The sequence below is a fragment of the Salminus brasiliensis genome, chromosome 1 (assembly GCF_030463535.1).
Source record: "Salminus brasiliensis chromosome 1, fSalBra1.hap2, whole genome shotgun sequence".
Classification (NCBI taxonomy): domain Eukaryota; kingdom Metazoa; phylum Chordata; class Actinopteri; order Characiformes; family Bryconidae; genus Salminus; species Salminus brasiliensis.
The window spans coordinates 70,374,782-70,398,997 of record NC_132878.1 but is presented as its reverse complement, the minus strand read 5'-3'; the positions used below and the strand labels follow the sequence as shown (position 1 = coordinate 70,398,997).

The 24,216-nt window shown below is 41.1% G+C and overlaps 22 non-coding genes across 22 annotated transcripts; 13 read left to right on the top strand and 9 right to left on the bottom strand.

Moving 5' to 3' along the window:
- Positions 1–1,002: 1,002 nt before the first annotated feature.
- On the top strand, positions 1,003–1,074 carry trnae-uuc (transfer RNA glutamic acid (anticodon UUC)). Its single transcript has one exon. It is a non-coding gene; the product is annotated as a tRNA-Glu (tRNA).
- Positions 1,075–2,739: 1,665 nt separating this feature from the next.
- trnae-uuc (transfer RNA glutamic acid (anticodon UUC)) lies at positions 2,740–2,811 on the top strand. Its single transcript has one exon. It is a non-coding gene; the product is annotated as a tRNA-Glu (tRNA).
- A 662-nt stretch (positions 2,812–3,473) lies between these two features.
- Positions 3,474–3,545, bottom strand: trnah-gug (transfer RNA histidin (anticodon GUG)). Its single transcript has one exon. It is a non-coding gene; the product is annotated as a tRNA-His (tRNA).
- Positions 3,546–4,477: 932 nt separating this feature from the next.
- Positions 4,478–4,549, top strand: trnae-uuc (transfer RNA glutamic acid (anticodon UUC)). The gene has a single exon. It is a non-coding gene; the product is annotated as a tRNA-Glu (tRNA).
- A 1,666-nt stretch (positions 4,550–6,215) lies between these two features.
- trnae-uuc (transfer RNA glutamic acid (anticodon UUC)) lies at positions 6,216–6,287 on the top strand. Its single transcript has one exon. It is a non-coding gene; the product is annotated as a tRNA-Glu (tRNA).
- Positions 6,288–7,953: 1,666 nt separating this feature from the next.
- On the top strand, positions 7,954–8,025 carry trnae-uuc (transfer RNA glutamic acid (anticodon UUC)). The gene has a single exon. It is a non-coding gene; the product is annotated as a tRNA-Glu (tRNA).
- A 662-nt stretch (positions 8,026–8,687) lies between these two features.
- On the bottom strand, positions 8,688–8,759 carry trnah-gug (transfer RNA histidin (anticodon GUG)). Its single transcript has one exon. It is a non-coding gene; the product is annotated as a tRNA-His (tRNA).
- A 932-nt stretch (positions 8,760–9,691) lies between these two features.
- trnae-uuc (transfer RNA glutamic acid (anticodon UUC)) lies at positions 9,692–9,763 on the top strand. The gene has a single exon. It is a non-coding gene; the product is annotated as a tRNA-Glu (tRNA).
- A 662-nt stretch (positions 9,764–10,425) lies between these two features.
- On the bottom strand, positions 10,426–10,497 carry trnah-gug (transfer RNA histidin (anticodon GUG)). Its single transcript has one exon. It is a non-coding gene; the product is annotated as a tRNA-His (tRNA).
- A 930-nt stretch (positions 10,498–11,427) lies between these two features.
- trnae-uuc (transfer RNA glutamic acid (anticodon UUC)) lies at positions 11,428–11,499 on the top strand. The gene has a single exon. It is a non-coding gene; the product is annotated as a tRNA-Glu (tRNA).
- Positions 11,500–12,161: 662 nt separating this feature from the next.
- On the bottom strand, positions 12,162–12,233 carry trnah-gug (transfer RNA histidin (anticodon GUG)). Its single transcript has one exon. It is a non-coding gene; the product is annotated as a tRNA-His (tRNA).
- A 932-nt stretch (positions 12,234–13,165) lies between these two features.
- Positions 13,166–13,237, top strand: trnae-uuc (transfer RNA glutamic acid (anticodon UUC)). The gene has a single exon. It is a non-coding gene; the product is annotated as a tRNA-Glu (tRNA).
- Positions 13,238–13,889: 652 nt separating this feature from the next.
- trnah-gug (transfer RNA histidin (anticodon GUG)) lies at positions 13,890–13,961 on the bottom strand. The gene has a single exon. It is a non-coding gene; the product is annotated as a tRNA-His (tRNA).
- Positions 13,962–14,893: 932 nt separating this feature from the next.
- trnae-uuc (transfer RNA glutamic acid (anticodon UUC)) lies at positions 14,894–14,965 on the top strand. The gene has a single exon. It is a non-coding gene; the product is annotated as a tRNA-Glu (tRNA).
- Positions 14,966–15,627: 662 nt separating this feature from the next.
- On the bottom strand, positions 15,628–15,699 carry trnah-gug (transfer RNA histidin (anticodon GUG)). The gene has a single exon. It is a non-coding gene; the product is annotated as a tRNA-His (tRNA).
- Positions 15,700–16,629: 930 nt separating this feature from the next.
- Positions 16,630–16,701, top strand: trnae-uuc (transfer RNA glutamic acid (anticodon UUC)). The gene has a single exon. It is a non-coding gene; the product is annotated as a tRNA-Glu (tRNA).
- A 662-nt stretch (positions 16,702–17,363) lies between these two features.
- trnah-gug (transfer RNA histidin (anticodon GUG)) lies at positions 17,364–17,435 on the bottom strand. Its single transcript has one exon. It is a non-coding gene; the product is annotated as a tRNA-His (tRNA).
- Positions 17,436–18,365: 930 nt separating this feature from the next.
- On the top strand, positions 18,366–18,437 carry trnae-uuc (transfer RNA glutamic acid (anticodon UUC)). Its single transcript has one exon. It is a non-coding gene; the product is annotated as a tRNA-Glu (tRNA).
- Positions 18,438–19,099: 662 nt separating this feature from the next.
- trnah-gug (transfer RNA histidin (anticodon GUG)) lies at positions 19,100–19,171 on the bottom strand. The gene has a single exon. It is a non-coding gene; the product is annotated as a tRNA-His (tRNA).
- A 932-nt stretch (positions 19,172–20,103) lies between these two features.
- trnae-uuc (transfer RNA glutamic acid (anticodon UUC)) lies at positions 20,104–20,175 on the top strand. The gene has a single exon. It is a non-coding gene; the product is annotated as a tRNA-Glu (tRNA).
- Positions 20,176–21,836: 1,661 nt separating this feature from the next.
- On the top strand, positions 21,837–21,908 carry trnae-uuc (transfer RNA glutamic acid (anticodon UUC)). The gene has a single exon. It is a non-coding gene; the product is annotated as a tRNA-Glu (tRNA).
- Positions 21,909–24,050: 2,142 nt separating this feature from the next.
- trnal-cag (transfer RNA leucine (anticodon CAG)) lies at positions 24,051–24,133 on the bottom strand. Its single transcript has one exon. It is a non-coding gene; the product is annotated as a tRNA-Leu (tRNA).
- Between the last annotated feature and the right edge of the window lie 83 nt (positions 24,134–24,216).

The window sequence follows — 24,216 nt, the reverse complement described above, 5'->3', positions numbered from 1 at the left end:
CCGTGACCCGGATTCGAACCGGGGTTGCTGCGGCCACAAAGCAGAGTACTGACCACTATACGATCACGGCTCACCACTGAGCAGGTAGGGGAACTGGCGCTTGCTTATTAGCACTATGCTAATTCTGTCAGACGATTGGCAAGCTGTACTGACGGAAACTTCTGTTCTTAACCGATATAACAGTCCTTATATGGTGCACACTACAGTTTAGTCACACTATAGACTACTCTTTCAAACCACTCTCAATCATCTTGGATCAGTGCTCTGTATTACAGTGTCTGTGGATATCTTCACACTTTTCTGATTTGGTTAGATTTGACTGACTCAAAAGTTTATTTCAACTTTTTTTAAACCCTTCAACTCTTAGTCTTCCTTGGACTCTTGTCTTACTCCACTGGTGAAGCTCATTAAAAGTATGTACCTACGTTTCTGGATTAAAGATTGGTATGGAGAACGTCTGTTGAAGAAAAAGACGAAGAAATCAAACTGCTTTAAACTCAGATGTATTTTAAACTTTTACAAAACATCATCACAAAGGACAAAGTAAGACCCATCACCACCACACTGAACTATTCACTCCGGATCTGACTCTGTTTATTACTCCATGAGCAGTTAACATGCAGCTTACTTAACACAGATCATTCCTAAAGTAAATCACTCTGACTAACACTGATTTTAATAGCATTTTCCCCTTTTTCCAGCTGTCTCAAGCCACAATTCAGCTGGCATCCCTACATGAAACTCGTGAGTGCTTTGTAGGGCTTGTATATCCTAAGCAGTCATTTAGCTTAGAGCTGTCCTGTTAAGTGGGACCCTTCTTTACTATAAAGAAAAGAAAATCTGTAAAACATCCACTAACACAACACATTTGATTTTCAGTAAAGTAGCGCAGCATGATGATTTACTGTTTTCAAAGAAGCACTAGAGAAAAATCCTACCATTAGGTAGTGGTCTTGAAATATCTGGAGAGAACCATGTCAATGAGCAGCTCTCTCTTGTCTGTCCCATATGGTCTAGCGGTTAGGATTCCTGGTTTTCACCCAGGCGGCCCGGGTTCGACTCCCGGTATGGGAACAGTTTATTATGCACAATATCCATTAGAAACCAGCTTACTTATTTACTGTGATTACACACACTCAATGTCATGCTTGAGGTTTTAGTATTAAAACAAAAAACTCAACTAATGCTAGCTTATGGACCAGTCACAATTTGCCCAGTTTCAGGAGAATTTTACCTGCCTGACTGCATTGTGACCACTGTAAATTTGGTGGAGATGGGAAAATGCTATGGGGTTGTTTTCAGGACTGGGCATAGACCCCTAAATTCAGGTCTGAATTACAACAGGAACCAAGCCCTCTGGTCTAAAACAAGTGGGTGACCTAACAAATGCTCTTCTAGATCAATGGGCAAATCCTCACATGAACACACTCCACCATCTTTCAGAAAGCCTTCCTAGAGCAGTGGAAGCTGTTGTAGCAATTAAGGGTTGAACAACTCCATATTAAAGCCGGAATGTTTGAATGGGATGTCATTGAAGCCCTCGTCAGTGTTATGTGCAGATGTCCCAATACTTTTGTCCCTGTGGTGTATTTGGAAGTATGATAAGCTTACTGAAATGTGGGGGGAGAGGCACATTTTGTGAGGGTTAAAGTGGATTTAATTTTCAACAGTAAGAGACTGGACTGGGGGAAGTAATGCGTGTGGGTTTTCATGTGTGTGTAAAATCTCAAAAGCTCTGCCGTGACCCAGATTCGAACCGGGGTTGCTGCTGCCACAACGCAGAGTATTGACCACTATACGATCACGGCTCACCACTGAGCAGGTAGGGGAACTGGCGCTTGCTTATTAGCACTATGCTAATTCTGTCAGACGATTGGCAAGCTGTACTGACGGAAACTTCTGTTCTTAACCGATATAACAGTCCTTATATGGTGCACACTACAGTTTAGTCACACTATAGACTACTCTTTCAAACCACTCTCAATCATCTTGGATCAGTGCTCTGTATTACAGTGTCTGTGGATATCTTCACACTTTTCTGATTTGGTTAGATTTGACTGACTCAAAAGTTTATTTCAACTTTTTTTAAACCCTTCAACTCTTAGTCTTCCTTGGAATCTTGTCTTACTCCATTGGTGAAGCTCATTAAAAGTATGTACCTACGTTTCTGGATTAAAGATTGGTATGGAGAACGTCTGTTGAAGAAAAAGACGAAGAAATCAAACTGCTTTAAACTCAGATGTATTTTACACTTTTACAAAACATCATCACAAAGGACAAAGTAAGCCCCATCACCACCACACTGAACTTCTCACTCCGGATCTGACTCTGTTTATTACTCCATGAGCAGTTAACATGCAGCTTACTTAACACAGATCATTCCTAAAGTAAATCACTCTGACTAACACTGATTTTAATAGCATTTTCCCCTTTTTCCAGCTGTCTCAAGCCACAATTCAGCTGGCATCCCTACATGAAACTCGTGAGTGCTTTGTAGGGCTTGTATATCCTAAGCAGTCATTTAGTTTAGAGCTGTCCTATTAAGTGGGACCCTTCTTTACTATAAAGAAAAGAAAATCTGTAAAACATCCACTAACACAACACATTTGATTTTCAGTAAAGTAGCGCAGCATGATGATTTACTGTTTTCAAAGAAGCACTTGAGAAAAATCCTACCATTAGGTAGTGTCTTGAAATATCTGGAGAGAACCATGTCAATGAGCAGCTCTCTCTTGTCTGTCCCATATGGTCTAGCGGTTAGGATTCCTGGTTTTCACCCAGGCGGCCCGGGTTCGACTCCCGGTATGGGAACAGTTTATTATGCACAATATCCATTAGAAACCAGCTTACTTATTTACTGTGATTACACACACTCAATGTCATGCTTGAGGTTTTAGTATTAAAACAAAAAACTCAACTAATGCTAGCTTATGGACCAGTCACAATTTGTCCAGTTTCAGGAGAATTTTACCTGCCTGACTGCATTGTGACCACTGTAAATTTGGTGGAGATGGGAAAATGCTATGGGGTTGTTTTCAGGAGTGGGCATAGACCCCTAAATTCAGGTCTGAATTACAACAGGAACCAAGCCCTCTGGTCTAAAACAAGTGGGTGACCTAACAAATGCTCTTCTAGATCAATGGGCAAATCCTCACATGAACACACTCCACCATCTTTCAGAAAGCCTTCCTAGAGCAGTGGAAGCTGTTGTAGCAATTAAGGTTTGAACAACTCCATATTAAAGCCGGAATGTTTGAATGGGATGTCATTGAAGCCCTCGTCAGTGTTATGTGCAGATGTCCCAATACTTTTGTCCCTGTGGTGTATTTGGAAGTATGATAAGCTTACTGAAATGTGGGGGGAGAGGCACATTTTGTGAGGGTTAAAGTGGATTTAATTTTCAACAGTAAGAGACTGGACTGGGGGAAGTAATGCGTGTGGGTTTTCATGTGTGTGTAAAATCTCAAAAGCCCTGCCGTGACCCGGATTCGAACCGGGGTTGCTGCGGCCACAACGCAGAGTACTGACCACTATACGATCACGGCTCACCACTGAGCAGGTAGGGGAACTGGTGCTTGCTTATTAGCACTATGCTAATTCTGTCAGACGATTGGCAAGCTGTACTGACGGAAACTTCTGTTCTTAACCGATATAACAGTCCTTATATGGTGCACACTACAGTTTAGTCACACTATAGACTACTCTTTCAAACCACTCTCAATCATCTTGGATCAGTGCTCTGTATTACAGTGTCTGTGGATATCTTCACACTTTTCTGATTTGGTTAGATTTGACTGACTCAAAAGTTTATTTCAACTTTTTTTAAACCCTTCAACTCTTAGTCTTCCTTGGACTCTTGTCTTACTCCATTGGTGAAGCTCATTAAAAGTATGTACCTACGTTTCTGGATTAAAGATTGGTATGGAGAACGTCTGTTGAAGAAAAAGACGAAGAAATCAAACTGCTTTAAACTCAGATGTATTTTACACTTTTACAAAACATCATCACAAAGGACAAAGTAAGCCCCATCACCACCACACTGAACTTCTCACTCCGGATCTGACTCTGTTTATTACTCCATGAGCAGTTAACATGCAGCTTACTTAACACAGATCATTCCTAAAGTAAATCACTCTGACTAACACTGATTTTAATAGCATTTTCCCCTTTTTCCAGCTGTCTCAAGCCACAATTCAGCTGGCATCCCTACATGAAACTCGTGAGTGCTTTGTAGGGCTTGTATATCCTAAGCAGTCATTTAGTTTAGAGCTGTCCTATTAAGTGGGACCCTTCTTTACTATAAAGAAAAGAAAATCTGTAAAACATCCACTAACACAACACATTTGATTTTCAGTAAAGTAGCGCAGCATGATGATTTACTGTTTTCAAAGAAGCACTTGAGAAAAATCCTACCATTAGGTAGTGGTCTTGAAATATCTGGAGAGAACCATGTCAATGAGCAGCTCTCTCTTGTCTGTCCCATATGGTCTAGCGGTTAGGATTCCTGGTTTTCACCCAGGCGGCCCGGGTTCGACTCCCGGTATGGGAACAGTTTATTATGCACAATATCCATTAGAAACCAGCTTACTTATTTACTGTGATTACACACACTCAATGTCATGCTCGAGGTTTTAGTATTAAAACAAAAAACTCAACTAATGCTAGCTTATGGACCAGTCACAATTTGCCCAGTTTCAGGAGAATTTTACCTGCCTGACTGCATTGTGACCACTGTAAATTTGGTGGAGATGGGAAAATGCTATGGGGTTGTTTTCAGGAGTGGGCATAGACCCCTAAATTCAGGTCTGAATTACAACAGGAACCAAGCCCTCTGGTCTAAAACAAGTGGGTGACCTAACAAATGCTCTTCTAGATCAATGGGCAAATCCTCACATGAACACACTCCACCATCTTTCAGAAAGCCTTCCTAGAGCAGTGGAAGCTGTTGTAGCAATTAAGGGTTGAACAACTCCATATTAAAGCCGGAATGTTTGAATGGGATGTCATTGAAGCCCTCGTCAGTGTTATGTGCAGATGTCCCAATACTTTTGTCCCTGTGGTGTATTTGGAAGTATGATAATCTTACTGAAATGTGGGGGGAGAGGCACATTTTGTGAGGGTTAAAGTGGATTTAATTTTCAACAGTAAGAGACTGGACTGGGGGAAGTAATGCGTGTGGGTTTTCATGTGTGTGTAAAATCTCAAAAGCCCTGCCGTGACCCGGATTCGAACCGGGGTTGCTGCGGCCACAACGCAGAGTACTGACAACTATACGATCACGGCTCACCACTGAACAGGTAGGGGAACTGGCGCTTGCTTATTAGCACTATGCTAATTCTGTCAGACGATTGGCAAGCTGTACTGACGGAAACTTCTGTTCTTAACCGATATAACAGTCCTTATATGGTGCACACTACAGTTTAGTCACACTATAGACTACTCTTTCAAACCACTCTCAATCATCTTGGATCAGTGCTCTGTATTACAGTGTCTGTGGATATCTTCACACTTTTCTGATTTGGTTAGATTTGACTGACTCAAAAGTTTATTTCAACTTTTTTTAAACCCTTCAACTCTTAGTCTTCCTTGGACTCTTGTCTTACTCCATTGGTGAAGCTCATTAAAAGTATGTACCTACGTTTCTGGATTAAAGATTGGTATGGAGAATGTCTGTTGAAGAAAAAGACGAAGAAATCAAACTGCTTTAAACTCAGATGTATTTTACACTTTTACAAAACATCATCACAAAGGACAAAGTAAGCCCCATCACCACCACACTGAACTTCTCACTCCGGATCTGACTCTGTTTATTACTCCATGAGCAGTTAACATGCAGCTTACTTAACACAGATCATTCCTAAAGTAAATCACTCTGACTAACACTGATTTTAATAGCATTTTCCCCTTTTTCCAGCTGTCTCAAGCCACAATTCAGCTGGCATCCCTACATGAAACTCGTGAGTGCTTTGTAGGGCTTGTATATCCTAAGCAGTCATTTAGTTTAGAGCTGTCCTATTAAGTGGGACCCTTCTTTACTATAAAGAAAAGAAAATCTGTAAAACATCCACTAACACAACACATTTGATTTTCAGTAAAGTAGCGCAGCATGATGATTTACTGTTTTCAAAGAAGCACTTGAGAAAAATCCTACCATTAGGTAGTGGTCTTGAAATATCTGGAGAGAACCATGTCAATGAGCAGCTCTTTCTTGTCTGTCCCATATGGTCTAGTGGTTAGTATTCCTGGTTTTCACCCAGGTGGCCCGGGTTCGACTCCCGGTATGGGAACAGTTTATTATGCACAATATCCATTAGAAACCAGCTTACTTATTTACTGTGATTACACACACTCAATGTCATGCTTGAGGTTTTAGTATTAAAACAAAAAACTCAGCTAATGCTAGCTTATGGACCAGTCACAATTTGCTCAGTTTCAGGAGAATTTTACCTGCCTGACTGCATTGTGACCACTGTAAATTTGGTGGAGATGGGAAAATGCTATGGGGTTGTTTTCAGGAGTGGGCATAGACCCCTAAATTCAGGTCTGAATTACAACAGGAACCAAGCCCTCTGGTCTAAAACAAGTGGGTGACCTAACAAATGCTCTTCTAGATCAATGGGCAAATCCTCACATGAACACACTCCACCATCTTTCAGAAAGCCTTTCTAGAGCAGTGGAAGCTGTTGAAGCAATTAAGGGTTGAACAACTCCATATTAAAGCCGGAATGTTTGAATGGGATGTCATTGAAGCCCTCATCAGTGTTATGTGCAGATGTCCCAATACTTTTGTCCCTGTGGTGTATTTGGAAGTATGATAAGCTTACTGAAATGTGGGGGGAGAGGCACATTTTGTGAGGATTAAAGTTGATTTAATTTTCAAGAGTAAGAGACTGGACTGGGGGAAGTAATGCGTGTGGGTTTTCATGTGTGTGTAAAATCTCAAAAGCCCTGCCGTGACCCGGATTCGAACCGGGGTTGCTGCGGCCACAACGCAAAGTAATGAGCACTATACGATCACAGCTCACCACTGAGCAGGTAGGGGAACTGGCGCTTGCTTATTAGCACTATGCTAATTCTGTCAGACGATTGGCAAGCTGTACTGACGGAAACTTCTGTTCTTAACCAATATAACAGTCCTTATATGGTGCACACTACAGTTTAGTCACACTATAGACTACTCTTTCAAACCACTCTCAATCATCTTTGATCAGTGCTCTGTATTACAGTGTCTGTGGATATCTTCACACTTTTCTGATTTGGTTAGATTTGACTGACTCAAAAGTTTATTTCAACTTTTTTTAAACCCTTCAACTCTTAGTCTTCCTTGGACTCTTGTCTTACTCCATTGGTGAAGCTCATTAAAAGTATGTACCTACGTTTCTGGATTAAACATTGGTATGGAGAACGTCTGTTGAAGAAAAAGACGAAGAAATCAAACTGCTTTAAACTCAGATGTATTTTACACTTTTACAAAACATCATCACAAAGGACAAAGTAAGCCCCATCACCACCACACTGAACTTCTCACTCCGGATCTGACTCTGTTTATTACTCCATGAGCAGTTAACATGCAGCTTACTTAACACAGATCATTCCTAAAGTAAATCACTCTGACTAACACTGATTTTAATAGCATTTCCCCCTTTTTCCAGCTGTCTCAAGCCACAATTCAGCTGGCATCCCTACATGAAACTCGTGAGTGCTTTGTAGGGCTTGTATATCCTAAGCAGTCATTTAGTTTAGAGCTGTCCTATTAAGTGGGACCCTTCTTTACTATAAAGAAAAGAAAATCTGTAAAACATCCACTAACACAACACATTTGATTTTCAGTAAAGTAGCGCAGCATGATGATTTACTGTTTTCAAAGAAGCACTTGAGAAAAATCCTACCATTAGGTAGTGGTCTTGAAATATCTGGAGAGAACCATGTCAATGAGCAGCTCTCTCTTGTCTGTCCCATATGGTCTAGCGGTTAGGATTCTTGGTTTTCACCCAGGCGGCCTGGGTTCGACTCCCGGTATGGGAACAGTTTATTATGCACAATATCCATTAGAAACCAGCTTACTTATTTACTGTGATTACACACACTCAATGTCATGCTTGAGTTTTTAGTATTAAAACAAAAAACTCAACTAATGCTAGCTTATGGACCAGTCACAATTTGTTCAGTTTCAGGAGAATTTTACCTGCCTGACTGCATTGTGACCACTGTAAATTTGGTGGAGATGGGAAAATGCTATGGGGTTGTTTTCAGGAGTGGGCATAGACCCCTAAATTCAGGTCTGAATTACAACAGGAACCAAGCCCTCTGGTCTAAAACAAGTGGGTGACCTAACAAATGCTCTTCTAGATCAATGGGCAAATCCTCACATGAACACACTCCACCATCTTTCAGAAAGCCTTCCTAGAGCAGTGGAAGCTGTTGTAGCAATTAAGGGTTGAACAACTCCATATTAAAGCCGGAATGTTTGAATGGGATGTCATTGAAGCCCTCGTCAGTGTTATGTGCAGATATCCCAATACTTTTGTCCCTGTGGTGTATTTGGAAGTATGATAAGCTTACTGAAATGTGGGGGGAGAGGCAAATTTTGTGAGGGTTAAAGTGGATTTAATTTTCAACAGTAAGAGACTGGACTGGGGGAAGTAATGCGTGTGGGTTTTCATGTGTGTGTAAAATCTCAAAAGCTCTGCCGTGACCCGGATTCGAACCGGGGTTGCTGCGGCCACAACGCAGAGTACTGACCACTATACGATCACGGCTCACCACTGAGCAGGTAGGGGGTCTGGCGCTTGCTTATTAGCACTATGCTAATTCTGTCAGACGATTGGCAAGCTGTACTGACGGAAACTTCTGTTCTTAACCGATATAACAGTCCTTATATGGTGCACACTACAGTTTAGTCACACTATAGACTACTCTTTCAAACCACTCTCAATCATCTTGGATCAGTGCTCTGTATTACAGTGTCTGTGGATATCTTCACACTTTTCTGATTTGGTTAGATTTGACTGACTCAAAAGTTTATTTCAACTTTTTTTTAACCCTTCAACTCTTAGTCTTCCTTGGAATCTTGTCTTACTCCATTGGTGAAGCTCATTAAAAGTATGTACCTACGTTTCTGGATTAAAGATTGGTATGGAGAACGTCTGTTGAAGAAAAAGACGAAGAAATCAAACTGCTTTAAACTCAGATGTATTTTACACTTTTACAAAACATCATCACAAAGGACAAATTAAGCCCCATCACCACCACACTGAACTTCTCACTCCGGATCTGACTCTGTTTATTACTCCATGAGCAGTTAACATGCAGCTTACTTAACACAGATCATTCCTAAAGTAAATCACTCTGACTAACACTGATTTTAATAGCATTTCCCCCTTTTTCCAGCTGTCTCAAGCCACAATTCAGCTGGCATCCCTACATGAAACTCGTGAGTGCTTTGTAGGGCTTGTATATCCTAAGCAGTCATTTAGTTTAGAGCTGTCCTATTAAGTGGGACCCTTCTTTACTATAAAGAAAAAAAAATCTGTAAAACATCCACTAACACAACACATTTGATTTTCAGTAAAGTAGCGCAGCATGATGATTTACTGTTTTCAAAGAAGCACTTGAGAAAAATCCTACCATTAGGTAGTGGTCTTGAAATATCTGGAGAGAACCATGTCAATGAGCAGCTCTCTCTTGTCTGTCCCATATGGTCTAGCGGTTAGGATTCCTGGTTTTCACCCAGGCGGCCCGGGTTCGACTCCCGGTATTGGCACAGGTTATTATGCACAATGTCCATTAGAATCCAGCTTACATATTTACAGTGATTACACACACTCAATGTCATGCTTGAGGTTTTAGTATTAAAACAAAAAACTCAACTAAAGCTAGCTTATGGACCAGTCACAATTTGCCCAGTTTCAGGAGAATTTTACCTGCCTGACTGCATTGTGACCACTGTAAATTTGGTGGAGATGGGAAAATGCTATGGGGTTGTTTTCAGGAGTGGGCATAGACCCCTAAATTCAGGTCTGAATTACAACAGGAACCAAGCCCTCTGGTCTAAAACAAGTGGGTGACCTAACAAATGCTCTTCTAGATCAATGGGCAAATCCTCACATGAACACACTCCACCATCTTTCAGAAAGCCTTCCTAGAGCAGTGGAAGCTGTTGTAGCAATTAAGGGTTGAACAACTCCATATTAAAGCCAGAATGTTTGAATGGGATGTCATTTAAGCCCTCGTCAGTGTTATGTGCAGATGTCCCAATACTTTTGTCCCTGTGGTGTATTTGGAAGTATGATAAGCTTACTGAAATGTGGGGGGAGAGGCACATTTTGTGAGGGTTAAAGTGGATTTAATTTTCAACAGTAAGAGACTGGACTGGGGGAAGTAATGCGTGTGGGTTTTCATGTGTGTGTAAAATCTCAAAAGCTCTGCCGTGACCCGGATTCGAACCGGGGTTGCTGCGGCCACAACGCAGAGTACTGACCACTATACGATCACGGCTCACCACTGAGCAGGTAGGGGAACTGGCGCTTGCTTATTAGCACTATGCTAATTCTGTCAGACGATTGGCAAGCTGTACTGACGGAAACTTCTGTTCTTAACCGATATAACAGTCCTTATATGGTGCACACTACAGTTTAGTCACACTATAGACTACTCTTTCAAACCACTCTCAATCATCTTGGATCAGTGCTCTGTATTACAGTGTCTGTGGATATCTTCACACTTTTCTGATTTGGTTAGATTTGACTGACTCAAAAGTTTATTTCAACTTTTTTTAAACCCTTCAACTCTTAGTCTTCCTTGGAATCTTGTCTTACTCCATTGGTGAAGCTCATTAAAAGTATGTACCTACGTTTCTGGATTAAAGATTGGTATGGAGAACGTCTGTTGAAGAAAAAGACGAAGAAATCAAACTGCTTTAAACTCAGATGTATTTTACACTTTTACAAAACATCATCACAAAGGACAAAGTAAGCCCCATCACCACCACACTGAACTTATCACTCCTGATCTGACTGTTTATTACTCCATGAGCAGTTAACATGCAGCTTACTTAACACATATCATTCCTAAAGTAAATCACTCTGACTAACACTGATTTTAATAGCATTTTCCCCTTTTTCCAGCTGTCTCAAGCCACAATTCAGCTGGCATCCCTACATGAAACTCGTGAGTGCTTTGTAGGGCTTGTATATCCTAAGCAGTCATTTAGTTTAGAGCTGTCCTATTAAGTGGGACCCTTCTTTACTATAAAGAAAAGAAAATCTGTAAAACATCCACTAACACAACACATTTGATTTTCAGTAAAGTAGCGCAGCATGATGATTTACTGTTTTCAAAGAAGCACTTGAGAAAAATCCTACCATTAGGTAGTGGTCTTGAAATATCTGGAGAGAACCATGTCAATGAGCAGCTCTTTCTTGTCTGTCCCATATGGTCTAGCGGTTAGGATTCCTGGTTTTCACCCAGGCGGCCCGGGTTCGACTCCCGGTATGGGAACAGTTTATTATGCACAATATCCATTAGAAACCAGCTTACTTATTTACTGTGATTACAGACACTCAATGTCATGCTTGAGGTTTTAGTATTAAAACAAAAAACTCAACTAATGCTAGCTTATGGACCAGTCACAATTTGCTCAGTTTTAGGAGAATTTTACCTGCCTGACTGCATTGTGACCACTGTAAATTTGGTGGAGATGGGAAAATGCTATGGGGTTGTTTTCAGGAGTGGGCATAGACCCCTAAATTCAGGTCTGAATTACAACAGGAACCAAGCCCTCTGGTCTAAAACAAGTGGGTGACCTAACAAATGCTCTTCTAGATCAATGGGCAAATCCTCACATGAACACACTCCACCATCTTTCAGAAAGCCTTCCTAGAGCAGTGGAAGCTGTTGTAGCAATTAAGGGTTGAACAACTCCATATTAAAGCCAGAATGTTTGAATGGGATGTCATTTAAGCCCTCGTCAGTGTTATGTGCAGATGTGCCAATACTTTTGTCCCTGTGGTGTATTTGGAAGTATGATAAGCTTACTGAAATGTGGGGGGAGAGGCACATTTTGTGAGGGTTAAAGTGGATTTAATTTTCAACAGTAAGAGACTGGACTGGGGGAAGTAATGCGTGTGGGTTTTCATGTGTGTGTAAAATCTCAAAAGCTCTGCCGTGACCCGGATTCGAACCGGGGTTGCTGCGGCCACAACGCAGAGTACTGACCACTATACGATCACGGCTCACCACTGAGCAGGTAGGGGAACTGGCGCTTGCTTATTAGCACTATGCTAATTCTGTCAGACGATTGGCAAGCTGTACTGACGGAAACTTCTGTTCTTAACCGATATAACAGTCCTTATATGGTGCACACTACAGTTTAGTCACACTATAGACTACTCTTTCAAACCACTCTCAATCATCTTGGATCAGTGCTCTGTATTACAGTGTCTGTGGATATCTTCACACTTTTCTGATTTGGTTAGATTTGACTGACTCAAAAGTTTATTTCAACTTTTTTTAAACCCTTCAACTCTTAGTCTTCCTTGGAATCTTGTCTTACTCCATTGGTGAAGCTCATTAAAAGTATGTACCTACGTTTCTGGATTAAAGATTGGTATGGAGAACGTCTGTTGAAGAAAAAGACGAAGAAATCAAACTGCTTTAAACTCAGATGTATTTTACACTTTTACAAAACATCATCACAAAGGACAAATTAAGCCCCATCACCACCACACTGAACTTCTCACTCCGGATCTGACTCTGTTTATTACTCCATGAGCAGTTAACATGCAGCTTACTTAACACAGATCATTCCTAAAGTAAATCACTCTGACTAACACTGATTTTAATAGCATTTCCCCCTTTTTCCAGCTGTCTCAAGCCACAATTCAGCTGGCATCCCTACATGAAACTCGTGAGTGCTTTGTAGGGCTTGTATATCCTAAGCAGTCATTTAGTTTAGAGCTGTCCTATTAAGTGGGACCCTTCTTTACTATAAAGAAAAAAAAATCTGTAAAACATCCACTAACACAACACATTTGATTTTCAGTAAAGTAGCGCAGCATGATGATTTACTGTTTTCAAAGAAGCACTTGAGAAAAATCCTACCATTAGGTAGTGGTCTTGAAATATCTGGAGAGAACCATGTCAATGAGCAGCTCTCTCTTGTCTGTCCCATATGGTCTAGCGGTTAGGATTCCTGGTTTTCACCCAGGCGGCCCGGGTTCGACTCCCGGTATTGGCACAGGTTATTATGCACAATGTCCATTAGAATCCAGCTTACATATTTACAGTGATTACACACATGCTTGAGGTTTTAGTATTAAAACAAAAAACTCAACTAAAGCTAGCTTATGGACCAGTCACAATTTGCCCAGTTTCAGGAGAATTTTACCTGCCTGACTGCATTGTGACCACTGTAAATTTGGTGGAGATGGGAAAATGCTATGGGGTTGTTTTCAGGAGTGGGCATAGACCCCTAAATTCAGGTCTGAATTACAACAGGAACCAAGCCCTCTGGTCTAAAACAAGTGGGTGACCTAACAAATGCTCTTCTAGATCAATGGGCAAATCCTCACATGAACACACTCCACCATCTTTCAGAAAGCCTTCCTAGAGCAGTGGAAGCTGTTGTAGCAATTAAGGGTTGAACAACTCCATATTAAAGCCAGAATGTTTGAATGGGATGTCATTTAAGCCCTCGTCAGTGTTATGTGCAGATGTGCCAATACTTTTGTCCCTGTGGTGTATTTGGAAGTATGATAAGCTTACTGAAATGTGGGGGGAGAGGCACATTTTGTGAGGGTTAAAGTGGATTTAATTTTCAACAGTAAGAGACTGGACTGGGGGAAGTAATGCGTGTGGGTTTTCATGTGTGTGTAAAATCTCAAAAGCTCTGCCGTGACCCGGATTCGAACCGGGGTTGCTGCGGCCACAACGCAGAGTACTGACCACTATACGATCACGGCTCACCACTGAGCAGGTAGGGGAACTGGCGCTTGCTTATTAGCACTATGCTAATTCTGTCAGACGATTGGCAAGCTGTACTGACGGAAACTTCTGTTCTTAACCGATATAACAGTCCTTATATGGTGCACACTACAGTTTAGTCACACTATAGACTACTCTTTCAAACCACTCTCAATCATCTTGGATCAGTGCTCTGTATTACAGTGTCTGTGGATATCTTCACACTTTTCTGATTTGGTTAGATTTGACTGACTCAAAAGTTTATTTCAACTTTTTTTAAACCCTTCAACTCTTAGTCTTCCTTGGAATCTTGTCTTACTCCATTGGTGAAGCTCATTAAAAGTATGTACCTACGTTTCTGGATTAAAGATTGGTATGGAGAACGTCTGTTGAAGAAAAAGACGAAGAAATCAAACTGCTTTAAACTCAGATGTATTTTACACTTTTACAAAACATCATCACAAAGGACAAATTAAGCCCCATCACCACCACACTGAACTTCTCACTCCGGATCTGACTCTGTTTATTACTCCATGAGCAGTTAACATGCAGCTTACTTAACACAGATCATTCCTAAAGTAAATCACTCTGACTAACACTGATTTTAATAGCATTTCCCCCTTTTTCCAGCTGTCTCAAGCCACAATTCAGCTGGCATCCCTACATGAAACTCGTGAGTGCTTTGTAGGGCTTGTATATCCTAAGCAGTCATTTAGTTTAGAGCTGTCCTATTAAGTGGGACCCTTCTTTACTATAAAGAAAAAAAAATCTGTAAAACATCCACTAACACAACACATTTGATTTTCAGTAAAGTAGCGCAGCATGATGATTTACTGTTTTCAAAGAAGCACTTGAGAAAAATCCTACCATTAGGTAGTGGTCTTGAAATATCTGGAGAGAACCATGTCAATGAGCAGCTCTCTCTTGTCTGTCCCATATGGTCTAGCGGTTAGGATTCCTGGTTTTCACCCAGGCGGCCCGGGTTCGACTCCCGGTATTGGCACAGGTTATTATGCACAATGTCCATTAGAATCCAGCTTACATATTTACAGTGATTACACACACTCAATGTCATGCTTGAGGTTTTAGTATTAAAACAAAAAACTCAACTAAAGCTAGCTTATGGACCAGTCACAATTTGCCCAGTTTCAGGAGAATTTTACCTGCCTGACTGCATTGTGACCACTGTAAATTTGGTGGAGATGGGAAAATGCTATGGGGTTGTTTTCAGGAGTGGGCATAGACCCCTAAATTCAGGTCTGAATTACAACAGGAACCAAGCCCTCTGGTCTAAAACAAGTGGGTGACCTAACAAATGCTCTTCTAGATCAATGGGCAAATCCTCACATGAACACACTCCACCATCTTTCAGAAAGCCTTCCTAGAGCAGTGGAAGCTGTTGTAGCAATTAAGGGTTGAACAACTCCATATTAAAGCCAGAATGTTTGAATGGGATGTCATTTAAGCCCTCGTCAGTGTTATGTGCAGATGTCCCAATACTTTTGTCCCTGTGGTGTATTTGGAAGTATGATAAGCTTACTGAAATGTGGGGGGAGAGGCACATTTTGTGAGGGTTAAAGTGGATTTAATTTTCAACAGTAAGAGACTGGACTGGGGGAAGTAATGCGTGTGGGTTTTCATGTGTGTGTAAAATCTCAAAAGCTCTGCCGTGACCCGGATTCGAACCGGGGTTGCTGCGGCCACAACGCAGAGTACTGACCACTATACGATCACGGCTCACCACTGAGCAGGTAGGGGAACTGGCGCTTGCTTATGAGCACTATGCTAATTCTGTCAGACGATTGGCAAGCTGTACTGACGGAAACTTCTGTTCTTAACCGATATAACAGTCCTTATATGGTGCACACTACAGTTTAGTCACACTATAGACTACTCTTTCAAACCACTCTCAATCATCTTGGATCAGTGCTCTGTATTACAGTGTCTGTGGATATCTTCACACTTTTCTGATTTGGTTAGATTTGACTGACTCAAAAGTTTATTTCAACTTTTTTTAAACCCTTCAACTCTTAGTCTTCCTTGGAATCTTGTCTTACTCCATTGGTGAAGCTCATTAAAAGTATGTACCTACGTTTCTGGATTAAAGATTGGTATGGAGAACGTCTGTTGAAGAAAAAGACGAAGAAATCAAACTGCTTTAAACTCAGATGTATTTTACACTTTTACAAAACATCATCACAAAGGACAAAGTAAGCCCCATCACCACCACACTGAACTTATCACTCCTGATCTGACTGTTTATTACTCCATGAGCAGTTAACATGCAGCTTACTTAACACAGATCATTCCTAAAGTAAATCACTCTGACTAACACTGATTTTAATAGCATTTTCCCCTTTTTCCAGCTGTCTCAAGCCACAATTCAGCTGGCATCCCTACATGAAACTCGTGAGTGCTTTGTAGGGCTTGTATATCCTAAGCAGTCATTTAGTTTAGAGCTGTCCTATTAAGTGGGACCCTTCTTTACTATAAAGAAAAGAAAATCTGTAAAACATCCACTAACACAACACATTTGATTTTCAGTAAAGTAGCGCAGCATGATGATTTACTGTTTTCAAAGAAGCACTTGAGAAAAATCCTACCATTAGGTAGTGGTCTTGAAATATCTGGAGAGAACCATGTCAATGAGCAGCTCTTTCTTGTCTGTCCCATATGGTCTAGCGGTTAGGATTCCTGGTTTTCACCCAGGCGGCCCGGGTTCGACTCCCGGTATGGGAACAGTTTATTATGCACAATATCCATTAGAAACCAGCTTACTTATTTACTGTGATTACAGACACTCAATGTCATGCTTGAGGTTTTAGTATTAAAACAAAAAACTCAACTAATGCTAGCTTATGGACCAGTCACAATTTGCTCAGTTTTAGGAGAATTTTACCTGCCTGACTGCATTGTGACCACTGTAAATTTGGTGGAGATGGGAAAATGCTATGGGGTTGTTTTCAGGAGTGGGCATAGACCCCTAAATTCAGGTCTGAATTACAACAGGAACCAAGCCCTCTGGTCTAAAACAAGTGGGTGACCTAACAAATGCTCTTCTAGATCAATGGGCAAATCCTCACATGAACACACTCCACCATCTTTCAGAAAGCCTTCCTAGAGCAGTGGAAGCTGTTGTAGCAATTAAGGGTTGAACAACTCCATATTAAAGCCAGAATGTTTGAATGGGATGTCATTTAAGCCCTCGTCAGTGTTATGTGCAGATGTCCCAATACTTTTGTCCCTGTGGTGTATTTGGAAGTATGATAAGCTTACTGAAATGTGGGGGGAGAGGCACATTTTGTGAGGGTTAAAGTGGATTTAATTTTCAACAGTAAGAGACTGGACTGGGGGAAGTAATGCGTGTGGGTTTTCATGTGTGTGTAAAATCTCAAAAGCTCTGCCGTGACCCGGATTCGAACCGGGGTTGCTGCGGCCACAACGCAGAGTACTGACCACTATACGATCACGGCTCACCACTGAGCAGGTAGGGGAACTGGCGCTTGCTTATTAGCACTATGCTAATTCTGTCAGACGATTGGCAAGCTGTACTGACGGAAACTTCTGTTCTTAACCGATATAACAGTCCTTATATGGTGCACACTACAGTTTAGTCACACTATAGACTACTCTTTCAAACCACTCTCAATCATCTTGGATCAGTGCTCTGTATTACAGTGTCTGTGGATATCTTCACACTTTTCTGATTTGGTTAGATTTGACTGACTCAAAAGTTTATTTCAACTTTTTTTAAACCCTTCAACTCTTAGTCTTCCTTGGAATCTTGTCTTACTCCATTGGTGAAGCTCATTAAAAGTATGTACCTACGTTTCTGGATTAAAGATTGGTATGGAGAACGTCTGTTGAAGAAAAAGACGAAGAAATCAAACTGCTTTAAACTCAGATGTATTTTACACTTTTACAAAACATCATCACAAAGGACAAAGTAAGCCCCATCACCACCACACTGAACTTATCACTCCTGATCTGACTGTTTATTACTCCATGAGCAGTTAACATGCAGCTTACTTAACACAGATCATTCCTAAAGTAAATCACTCTGACTAACACTGATTTTAATAGCATTTCCCCTTTTTTCCAGCTGTCTCAAGCCACAATTCAGCTGGCATCCCTACATGAAACTCGTGAGTGCTTTGTAGGGCTTGTATATCCTAAGCAGTCATTTAGTTTAGAGCTGTCCTATTAAGTGGGACCCTTCTTTACTATAAAGAAAAGAAAATCTGTAAAACATCCACTAACACAACACATTTGATTTTCAGTAAAGTAGCGCAGCATGATGATTTACTGTTTTCAAAGAAGCACTTGAGAAAAATCCTACCATTAGGTAGTGGTCTTGAAATATCTGGAGAGAACCATGTCAATGAGCAGCTCTTTCTTGTCTGTCCCATATGGTCTAGCGGTTAGGATTCCTGGTTTTCACCCAGGCGGCCCGGGTTCGACTCCCGGTATGGGAACAGTTTATTATGCACAATGTCCATTAGAAACCAGCTTACTTATTTACTGTGATTACAGACACTCAATGTCATGCTTGAGGTTTTAGTATTAAAACAAAAAACTCAACTAATGCTAGCTTATGGACCAGTCACAATTTGCTCAGTTTTAGGAGAATTTTACCTGCCTGACTGCATTGTGACCACTGTAAATTTGGTGGAGATGGGAAAATGCTATGGGGTTGTTTTCAGGAGTGGGCATAGACCCCTAAATTCAGGTCTGAATTACAACAGGAACCAAGCCCTCTGGTCTAAAACAAGTGGGTGACCTAACAAATGCTCTTCTAGATCAATGGGCAAATCCTCACATGAACACACTCCACCATCTTTCAGAAAGCCTTCCTAGAGCAGTGGAAGCTGTTGTAGCAATTAAGGGTTGAACAACTCCATATTAAAGCCAGAATGTTTGAATGGGATGTCATTGAAGCCCTCGTCAGTGTTATGTGCAGATGTCCCAATACTTTTGTCCCTGTGGTGTATTTGGAAGTATGATAAGCTTACTGAAATGTAGGGGGAGAGGCACATTTTGTGAGGGTTATAGTGGATTTAATTTTCAACAGTAAGAGACTGGACTGGAGGAAGTAATGCATGTGGGTTTTCATGTGTGTGTAAAATCTCAAAAGCTCTGCCGTGACCCGGATTCGAACCGGGGTTGCTGCGGCCACAACGCAGAGTACTGACCACTATACGATCACGGCTCACCACTGAGCAGGTAGGGGAACTGGCGCTTGCTTATTAGCACTATGCTAATTCTGTCAGACGATTGGCAAGCTGTACTGACGGAAACTTCTGTTCTTAACCGATATAACAGTCCTTATATGGTGCACACTACAGTTTAGTCACACTATAGACTACTCTTTCAAACCACTCTCAATCATCTTGGATCAGTGCTCTGTATTACAGTGTCTGTGGATATCTTCACACTTTTCTGATTTGGTTAGATTTGACTGACTCAAAAGTTTATTTCAATTTTTTTTAAACCCTTCAACTCTTAGTCTTCCTTGGAATCTTGTCTTACTCCATTGGTGAAGCTCATTAAAAGTATGTACCTACGTTTCTGGATTAAAGATTGGTATGGAGAACGTCTGTTGAAGAAAAAGACGAAGAAATCAAACTGCTTTAAACTCAGATGTATTTTACACTTTTACAAAACATCATCACAAAGGACAAAGTAAGCCCCATCACCACCACACTGAACTTCTCACTCCGGATCTGACTCTGTTTATTACTCCATGAGCAGTTAACATGCAGCTTACTTAACACAGATCATTCCTAAAGTAAATCACTCTGACTAACACTGATTTTAATAGCATTTCCCCCTTTTTCCAGCTGTCTCAAGCCACAATTCAGCTGGCATCCCTACATGAAACTCGTGAGTGCTTTGTAGGGCTTGTATATCCTAAGCAGTCATTTAGTTTAGAGCTGTCCTATTAAGTGGGACCCTTCTTTACTATAAAGAAAAGAAAATCTGTAAAACATCCACTAACACAACACATTTGATTTTCAGTAAAGTAGCGCAGCATGATGATTTACTGTTTTCAAAGAAGCACTTGAGAAAAATCCTACCATTAGGTAGTGGTCTTGAAATATCTGGAGAGAACCATGTCAATGAGCAGCTCTCTCTTGTCTGTCCCATATGGTCTAGCGGTTAGGATTACTGGTTTTCACCCAGGCGGCCCGGGTTCGACTCCCGGTATGGGAACAGGTTATTATGCACAATGTCCATTAGAATCCAGCTTACTTATTTACAGTGATTACACACACTCAATGTCATGCTTGAGGTTTTAGTATTAAAACAAAAAACTCAACTAAAGCTAGCTTATGGACCAGTCACAATTTGCCCAGTTTCAGGAGAATTTTACCTGCCTGACTGCATTGTGACCACTGTAAATTTGGTGGAGATGGGAAAATGCTATGGGGTTGTTTTCAGGAGTGGGCATAGACCCCTAAATTCAGGTCTGAATTACAACAGGAACCAAGCCCTCTGGTCTAAAACAAGTGGGTGACCTAACAAATGCTCTTCTAGATCAATGGGCAAATCCTCACATGAACACACTCCACCATCTTTCAGAAAGCCTTCCTAGAGCAGTGGAAGCTGTTGTAGCAATTAAGGGTTGAACAACTCCATATTAAAGCCAGAATGTTTGAATGGGATGTCATTGAAGCCCTCGTCAGTGTTATGTGCAGATGTCCCAATACTTTTGTCCCTGTGGTGTATTTGGAAGTATGATAAGCTTACTGAAATGTGGGGGGAGAGGCACATTTTGTGAGGGTTATAGTGGATTTAATTTTCAACAGTAAGAGACTGGACTGGGGGAAGTAATGCGTGTGGGTTTTCATGTGTGTGTAAAATCTCAAAAGCTCTGCCGTGACCCGGATTCGAACCGGGGTTGCTGCTGCCACTACGCAGAGTACTGACCACTATACGATCACGGCTCACCACTGAGCAGGTAGGGGAACAGGCGCTTGCTTATTAGCACTATGCTAATTCTGTCAGACGATTGGCAAGCTGTACTGACGGAAACTTCTGTTCTTAACCGATATAACAGTCCTTATATGGTGCACACTACAGTTTAGTCACACTATAGACTACTCTTTCAAACCACTCTCAATCATCTTGGATCAGTGCTCTGTATTACAGTGTCTGTGGATATCTTCACACTTTTCTGATTTGGTTAGATTTGACTGACTCAAAAGTTTATTTCAACTTTTTTTAAACCCTTCAACTCTTAGTCTTCCTTGGAATCTTGTCTTACTCCATTGGTGAAGCTCATTAAAAGTATGTACCTACGTTTCTGGATTAAAGATTGGTATGGAGAACGTCTGTTGAAGAAAAAGACGAAGAAATCAAACTGCTTTAAACTCAGATGTATTTTACACTTTTACAAAACATCATCACAAAGGACAAAGTAAGCCCCATCACCACCACACTGAACTTCTCACTCCGGATCTGACTCTGTTTATTACTCCATGAGCAGTTAACATGCAGCTTACTTAACACAGATCATTCCTAAAGTAAATCACTCTGACTAACACTGATTTTAATAGCATTTCCCCCTTTTTCCAGCTGTCTCAAGCCACAATTCAGCTGGCATCCCTACATGAAACTCGTGAGTGCTTTGTAGGGCTTGTATATCCTAAGCTGTCATTTAGTTTAGAGCTGTCCTATTAAGTGGGACCCTTCTTTACTATAAAGAAAAGAAAATCTGTAAAACATCCACTAACACATTTGATTTTCAGTAAAGTAGCGCAGCATGATGATTTACTGTTTTCAAAGAAGCACTTGAGAAAAATCCTACCATTAGGTAGTGGTCTTGAAATATCTGGAGAGAACCATGTCAATGAGCAGCTCTCTCTTGTCTGTCCCATATGGTCTAGCGGTTAGGACTCCTGGTTTTCACCCAGCCGGCCCGGGTTCGACTCCCGGTATGGGAACAGTTTATTATGCACAATGTCCATTAGAAACCAGCTTACTTATTTACTGTGATTACACACACTCAATGTCATGCTTGAGGTTTTAGTATTAAAACAAAAAACTCAACTAATGCTAGCTTATGGACCAGTCACAATTTGCCCAGTTTCAGGAGAATTTTACCTGCCTGACTGCATTGTGACCACTGTAAATTTGGTGGAGATGGGAAAATGCTATGGGGTTGTTTTCAGGAGTGGGCATAGACCCCTAAATTCAGGTCTGAATTACAACAGGAACCAAGCCCTCTGGTCTAAAACAAGTGGGTGACCTAACAAATGCTCTTCTAGATCAATGGGCAAATCCTCACATGAACACACTCCACCATCTTTCAGAAAGCCTTCCTAGAGCAGTGGAAGCTGTTGTAGCAATTAAGGGTTGAACAACTCCATATTAAAGCCGGAATGTTTGAATGGGATGTCATTGAAGCCCTCGTCAGTGTTATGTGCAGATGTCCCAATACTTTTGTCCCTGTGGTGTATTTGGAAGTATGATAAGCTTACTGAAATGTGGGGGGAGAGGCACATTTTGTGAGGGTTAAAGTGGATTTAATTTTCAACAGTAAGAGACTGGACTGGGGGAAGTAATGCGTGTGGGTTTTCATGTGTGTGTAAAATCTCAAAAGCTCTGCCGTGACCCGGATTCGAAACGGGGTTGCTGCGACCACAACGCAGAGTACTGACCACTATACGATCACGGCTTACCACTGAGCAGGTAGGGGAACTGGCGCGTGCTTATTAGCAGTATGCTAATTCTGTCAGACGATTGGCAAGCTGTACTGACGGAAACTTCTGTTCTTAACCGATATAACAGTCCTTATATGGTGCACACTACAGTTTAGTCACACTATAGACTACTCTTTCAAACCACTCTCAATCATCTTGGATCAGTGCTCTGTATTACAGTGTCTGTGGATATCTTCACACTTTTCTGATTTGGTTAGATTTGACTGACTCAAAAGTTTATTTCAACTTTTTTTAAACCCTTCAACTCTTAGTCTTCCTTGGAATCTTGTCTTACTCCATTGGTGAAGCTCATTAAAAGTATGTACCTACGTTTCTGGATTAAAGATTGGTATGGAGAACGTCTGTTGAAGAAAAAGACGAAGAAATCAAACTGCTTTAAACTCAGATGTATTTTACACTTTTACAAAACATCATCACAAAGGACAAAGTAAGCCCCATCACCACCACACTGAACTTCTCACTCCGGATCTGACTCTGTTTATTACTCCATGAGCAGTTAACATGCAGCTTACTTAACACAGATCATTCCTAAAGTAAATCACTCTGACTAACACTGATTTTAATAGCATTTCCCCCTTTTTCCAGCTGTCTCAAGCCACAATTCAGCTGGCATCCCTACATGAAACTCGTGAGTGCTTTGTAGGGCTTGTATATCCTAAGCAGTCATTTAGTTTAGAGCTGTCCTATTAAGTGGGACCCTTCTTTACTATAAAGAAAAGAAAATCTGTAAAACATCCACTAACACAACACATTTGATTTTCAGTAAAGTAGCGCAGCATGATGATTTACTGTTTTCAAAGAAGCACTTGAGAAAAATCCTACCATTAGGTAGTGGTCTTGAAATATCTGGAGAGAACCATGTCAATGAGTCACGCTCTCTTGTCTGTCCCATATGGTCTAGCGGTTAGGATTCCTGGTTTTCACCCAGGTGGTCCGGCCCGAGGAGAATGTTACCTGCCTGACTGCATTGTGACCACTGTAAATTTGCTAATAATGATAATGCTATGGGTTGTTTTTCAGGGGTGGGCCCTGAATTCCCTTATATTCATCCCCTAAACCTAAGGCCAATTAATGTGAGCAGGGTTTGGGAAGAGTACAGAGATAAAAGAGTATTTAAGAGCAGGTATTTTTAGAGAATAGGGAGTTTAAGGAGTGATTTTTATTGTTAACTGAAGCTCCTGGCTGACTCAGTTAAAATTCAATATATAAAGTTTCAATATACAACAAAAGTTGCTTAGTGTACAAAGTTTGATTATGATATTCAGAATCAGAAAAGAGTTCTTCGCGGGATTCGTTATGGGAGCAAAGGTAGTGAAAAAAACCCAATGTGTGTGACAGCTGGAGCGAATAGCAAAAATTGCATGTCAGAAGTGGGATTCGAACCCACGCCTCCAGGGGAGACTGCGACCTGAACGCAGCGCCTTAGACCGCTCGGCCATCCTGACATAGAAACTCGAGTCTGGCCGCTGACTCTACATTCAACAAGTCAGCGCATCTTTCTGTAGCAAGCCGACGCTTTCATTGTCCT